The 6,550-nt window shown below is 41.8% G+C and overlaps 1 non-coding gene across 1 annotated transcript; it reads right to left on the bottom strand.

Moving 5' to 3' along the window:
* Nucleotides 1–3,356: 3,356 nt before the first annotated feature.
* On the bottom strand, nt 3,357–3,431 carry Trnat-ugu. The gene has a single exon. It is a non-coding gene; the product is annotated as a tRNA-Thr (tRNA).
* Between the last annotated feature and the right edge of the window lie 3,119 nt (nt 3,432–6,550).

Below are 6,550 nucleotides of genomic sequence, written 5' to 3'. Positions count from 1 at the left end.
CTTTTACCCTACGTTTAGTATGTTAATGTCAATATGCACTGTTCCATTTAAAAAAGGTGTATGTTTGCACAATAAGTTCACTTTCTGATTATCACTACAATGTTTTCATTGGCTAACAATACGAGCTCCTGACTAGCTACACATCCTGTGAGAACCGTACGTCAATAGTACTTTTCACTTCCGCAATATCTGCGGTGCTTATTTTAGGTGATTCACATTGTATATATACATAGATGCAGATTGATTCGCAATTCATGTTACACATTTCTAGAGATTATAGAGGGAAATTAACAGATCAAATTTTATACGGGAACGTCACCCAACGAAGCTACATAGCGTCAGAATTATAGGCGCCGGCTGATTCTGTGATGATGTTACAAACTTTAAAGGATGACGGAGAAGCAGAAATGTATTAATTTGAGCCAAGGCTCCCTGCACCGGAAACAAACTAGTCGAAAGTTATAACCGAAAACCGTTCTGATACTCTGACATTGGACTACATGTACTGGTACTGTTCAAATGGTTGAAATGGCTGTGAGCACTATGAGACTTAACTTCTGAGGTCCTCAGTCCCCTAGAACTTAGAATTACTTAAACCACACACATCCATGCCCGAGGCAGGATTCGAACCTGCGACCGTAGCTGTCGCGCGGTTCCAGACTGTTGCGCCTAGAACCGCTCGGCCACCACGGCCGGCTACTGGTCTGTTGTTTCTAAGATTGTAGGGTAGACAACTTTCAGGGGAGGTAGTATCGACCGAAAACAAGGAAAAATTTCTAGTAAATATGGGCTCTAAAATGCATACCTTAAGATTTTTGAGCACTTGTTCTGCAGAGGAGATGTGTTTCACAGTAGCGAAGATGAAGAAGTGCTCATAAGCAGTGAGTTGTGCATTTTAGGGCCTACGTTTGACAGATATTTTCTCTTATTTTGGACCATAATAGCACATCTGATATTGCATACCCTAGAATCTTAGCAACAACAGTGCTAATACATGTATTGCACTGTCAGAGGTATGAGGATTATTTCCGCTTTTAAGCTTTCCAATCTTTCGTTCCTGAACCAGGTACCCTTACCTCAATTGCATACATTTATCCGTCTTCATCATTCTTGAAAGTCTGTAACATCATCACGGAATCTCCCTATATATAAATACACTTACAAACGCCGGCGCCTATAACTATGATGCTCTGTAGAGTCGTTGGATGACGTTTCCGGAAATCAGCTTGATCTACTAAGTCCTCTATACAACCTGTAGCACTGTGTAAATTGAATTTTGAAACAACCTTTATATGTATTTTTATTTTTCGTTCCTGAACCAGGTACCCTTACCTCAATTGCATACATTTATCCGTCTTCATCATTCTTGAAAGTCTGTAACATCATCACGGAATCTCCCTATATATAAATACACTTACAAACGCCGGCGCCTATAACTATGATGCTCTGTAGAGTCGTTGGATGACGTTTCCGGAAATCAGCTTGATCTACTAAGTCCTCTATACAACCTGTAGCACTGTGTAAATTGAATTTTGAAACAACCTTTATATGTATTTTTATTTGGCAAAAGTATTTTCTTCTTTTTCGACTTGATGATGAGCTGTTATTCGATGATCGCGTTTATTCGTTCGATTTTCTTTCACTCGAAAAAGCTTCAAGGTGGGGACAGTTGAACAGTTGGCACTGGGTCGAAATCCCTTAAGCTGCCAGCCACTTACGCTATTGCCTGTGGGGAAGCAGTCCCCGTCTCACCCCATCATCCTGCAGCGCCAGCGAATGGGCGGACAGGCAGCCCTACGGGGCGTCCTAAAGTGGATTGCTTGGCCTGTTTCCAGGTCGAGATTCATAGCGATCACCGTTATCTATTGTCACGTACGTTTCAGTCGTTACTATCCGATAAATGTTCTAAAAATCAACGAAAATTGTTTTTCACTGTTAATCGGATGATTGATATTTCACACGAAAGTCAGTGTCGGATTTCAGTCTTGTGAAGAATGAAATACAGTTTATATCAGTAGGAATACTTATTGCAACGTTTGAATCTAAATCTGATAAAGTTACAATAGCGGTTGAGAGAACATGTGTTGGAAAGAATACTGCAAACTCACTGATAGCAGATTTTGGTAATAGCCACCCATTCACGGGTTGAGCGCGACAGACTTTACATCTTTCCTCAAGCCCTCACTATCTTTTCAGTGCATATAATATTCATAACAAAGGTGCAACTGCACAGCTCATGTACTTCGATTCTCTTCCTCTACAGATTTAACCCAGCTCATGATTCTCCTGTATGTGATTCTGTGATCTCATAAATATTTTCCTTACATTAAGGTCCATCTTTGATACTATCACACTTATTTTAGCGAGGAATCTTCCTATTTCGATTTTAAAATTCCATGACAAAATCATTCCACATCATACAAAAGAGGCAGCTGAAAGGCTTTGATACTCAATGCGACAGCGAACTCACTATTTGCGATCTACATGCTGTCACTTCATATTGCTCAACTTTTCATTTTCCAGCTTTCTCCTTCCCGTTACCCTGTATCTATGGACACTGACTGCATGTTCTTACTGAACGCTACAAACCTTTTGCCCTGATTTTCTAGGAAACTGTTATGTATACCATTTCGAGCGTCCTGGGATGTTGCCCATTGTAGAGACCACAGCTTATTGAATCTCGACGACACCACTGGAGCATAAATCTCGCTTGACCCTAAGTAACGCTCTAAACGGGTCTCCCGGAAGTTTCCATTCCTGTCTGCGGCCCAGTATTTTCTGGCACTGACGCGCCACCTGCATCCCGCCTTTGCAGCACACACAACGGAGCAGCGGGCCTTTCCGCGCTATGCCGCCGCGCAGAGAGGTGCTGGCAACGGTCCGTTTCTCGCAGTCCATGGGTCGCAGAAGGCTCGTCTGCTACATTTAGTCGGCGAGCCTCGTTCCCCACCATTTGGTTCAGCCGTGACAGCCAACGGCTTGTGAAATCAGAACCTCGCCCCCACCTCCTGCCTCCGCCCTCGCACTGTGAGCCTTCATCTGTCTGCAGCCTCTCTCCCAGCAGCCGCATCTGGCGCTCCCGTGTTGTGTGCTTTTTTTTTTTTTTTTTTCCTCATTCACTTCACCATTTCTCTCACTCTGGTTTACCTCGAACACATACACACAAACATACACACACACATCCACCCACCCACCCACACACACACACACACACACACACACACACACACACACTCACACACACACACACGCACGTGCCACACTCAAGCATTTATGGATCTGAAATGATAATTAAATAGACACCCTAGCTGCAAGCAGGCGTTGATACACTTCATTGGGGACATGTTGAAAACGTGTGCCCCGACCGGGACTCGAACCCGGGATCTCCTGCTTACATGGCAGACGCTCTATCCATCTGAGCCACCGCGGGCACAGAGGATAGTGCGTCTGCAGGGACTTATCCCTTGCACGCTCCCCGTGAGATCCACATTCCCAACATGTCCACAACACTACATTCGTAGTGCGCCTAATAGATGTTTGCCCATCATACTCATTACTCGTGGCAGATTAATCTACCATCTTGGGCATTAGACCCAGTCGTTTTGAAATTAAAATCGGAATTAAAACTGACGTTTCGATCGTCTTTACAACGATCCACCACAGGGTGACTAAGTTGCTGGCTTCTCGAATGGATTTCCGTATATTCCGTCGTATTTTGTTGACGCGTGACCACTGTGATCCCTTTTCAGAAAGTTGATAAGCTTCGCTACTTCCGAATTTTCGCTACCTAAGGCCGCATATAAGCTATAATTTCAGTATTAATGGCGTGAAAAATTCTCCTTTCTACATGATTTGACCAATTAATGATCTGACTGTGTTAGTGAAATAAGTCCTAGTGGCGAACTTTCGTAGTGCAAGCAAGTATACAGGGTGGTTAAACTGCCCTTGCCCATGGGCTTTATGCAACCCGCAACAGCTGTAAATATCACGTGCCAATTTTCAAATTCTGTCGCTCGCTGCACACAAACTCTTAATCCTACAGAAGAAATGAACAGGACCTTGTTCAACAAAAGACTACACAAGTGACCTTGAAACGCATTTTTCTTGAATAACTAGAAAATGGTGACCTCCAGCGAAAACGTATCACAGTGCCAAATATAACTAGACTACATTTCGTACAAAAATGTCGTGTTCATCATTTCTGTAAGATTAATACCTTGCCCATAGTGAGTGAGAAATTACGATAATCTTGCACATGCTTTTTTAAGCCATTGTGGGTTACATAAAACCCATAGGTAGGGGCAAATGGATCACCTTGTATAAACAAATATTTTATATGTGTTAAACTGAGACAAAATTGCATCTAAGGTCTTTAGAAGTTCTAATGCAGCTCATGTGAAAGCGTAATTTCTCATACAAGAAGCATGTGCGACGTAAATGGAACTGCCGTTTGTATGGTCTGACATCTAATGACATAAGAATGAATTGGTGAAATTTAGGCTAACGTCTCGAAATATTCATTAGTACAACTCTGCCGCTTGGTATCTAAGTCCTCCTCGGGTTCGACCTCCTGAATTGATATTGCCTGCCAATCACCTGCTAGAGTATCACAATAAAAAATCGTCCAATACAGCCACCCCTCCACAGGTAACTTGACTGTGAACGGTCTGATGACGTTGAAAGCCGTCTATTAAAGAGGCTTCCATTCAGTAGATTCCTCCGTGAGATGACAATCACTATGCAAGGGCTACACAGTTCTCTGCAATTCGCGATTTCACTTAATTGGATTGTAAATATTTATAGTGCAATGGATCTTCTGAAGGTAGATTGTTTATAGTAATCTGTGCTTTCACCGACAAATACTGAGAACAGAGGCTACAGGAGCACATGTGCAAATGACCCTAATACTTCGTATGAAATAATTATTTCGTGAGAAAGTAGGTTTGAAGTTAATTTCAGTTACTGTTTAAAACGACCATGGAAATTCCTGAACCATACGTACAAATGTGCACAATAGCACCACGTGATCGTACAAATACCATACATTCACAAAAGAAGAAACGAACCCAACACCCTGTTAATACACGGTGTTCAAAATGTCTCTCTCGCCTGCCTGGGTTACTTCCCTTCAAGTGGACTGTCCCAATATTCCATTACGTGAAAATTTGAAAGTAAAAATGAATATTCAATAAATTAATAACTTGTATTTCACTGAGTTTCATTTCGGTATATTCACTGCGGCATATGGCGTGCGCGGCTAACAATCATACGGCACTGCAGAGAGAGTTTTTGAACACCGCCTACTATTAGTTGGTGATCTATTTACACAGATGACCTAATTACAGACTGATATTAATCCTTTCATATTCGGACAATGATTCGATCTGAACAAAGAAACCAAACATTACACACATGATTACACGTCTGCCACTATCATTATTGTTATTATTATTACTATTATCACGAACGGTCGTAGCAGCAATAATGGTACAAATATTGACAGTATTAACCTTATTAATTCATGTTATTACTTGCTCACATTGCCGTTACAGACAGTTAAATCATACTAATACTCTTTGCACATTAAAACTGTTTTTTCTTAGGGTAGGGTGAAAAAGGTGTTTATGTATGAAACCCTGCTCCGATGTAAGCGAGGGCCTGATGGTCCTAATTAGACCAGGTATAATAAATAAATAAAATAAAAAATTAAATAATCTGAACTTTTGCTAAGGTATCGGCGTGCAGTACGATGTAAATACCGTGTCTAGCTGCAAGCGAAGCGAGAGAGGAAGAAGGCGTAAATGTGCGTTGTCCGAATGTACGAGGGCAAGGTGAACTCCGCGCTAACCGCCTAGCGACCTGATTGGTTGATAAGGCTCTGCCTTTAAAATATTGCTTACAAATATGCTCCATAACTAAACATAAACCTGTGCTTGCATTCGAAAGCATGGACAACGTAGCCTTTGGATCGTGATTCTGATCACGCGGAGGAATCCACTCAATGAAAGACTGTTTAACAGACGGTTTTCAACATCATTAGGCCTTTCAGAGTCATCTGTGGAGTGGAGGCTGTATTTGACGCTTTTTTTCTTGCGATAATGTATCAGGTGATTGGTAGGCAATATCGATTCGTACCCGAGGAGCACTTCGATACCACGCAGCAGTTCTCTTGGGTGCGCTGCAGTAACAGTTAAAATGTCTGTTTGAATAGCAGCTCTAGTTTACAAATCAAACGGCCTAATGTCCAAAATGAAATTATTTGATACGACACTGTCCGTGGGTGCTCTTGCGCTTATCATCTTCTCAGTTGTTCAATAATATTGCGGGTAACAACTGTAGAGATCATTGGACAATAACTGCAAAATGTTCCACTTGTGTACATGTTGTGGTTCTAGATTAACAATACACTTGGATGGTACCAGCATGTGGAACATTTAAAAAGAAAGCTTGTCTGCATTTAGAAACCTCTCATCTCTGTGTTGACCTCTAGAAAGGATTCCTAGCATATTCTTCAAACTCAGTTCTGTTCTATTACACAGTCTTTTGGGGA

The sequence above is a fragment of the Schistocerca americana genome, chromosome 3 (genome assembly GCF_021461395.2).
Source record: "Schistocerca americana isolate TAMUIC-IGC-003095 chromosome 3, iqSchAmer2.1, whole genome shotgun sequence".
NCBI lineage: Eukaryota > Metazoa > Arthropoda > Insecta > Orthoptera > Acrididae > Schistocerca > Schistocerca americana.
This window is presented reverse-complemented; position numbering and strand designations above follow the sequence as displayed.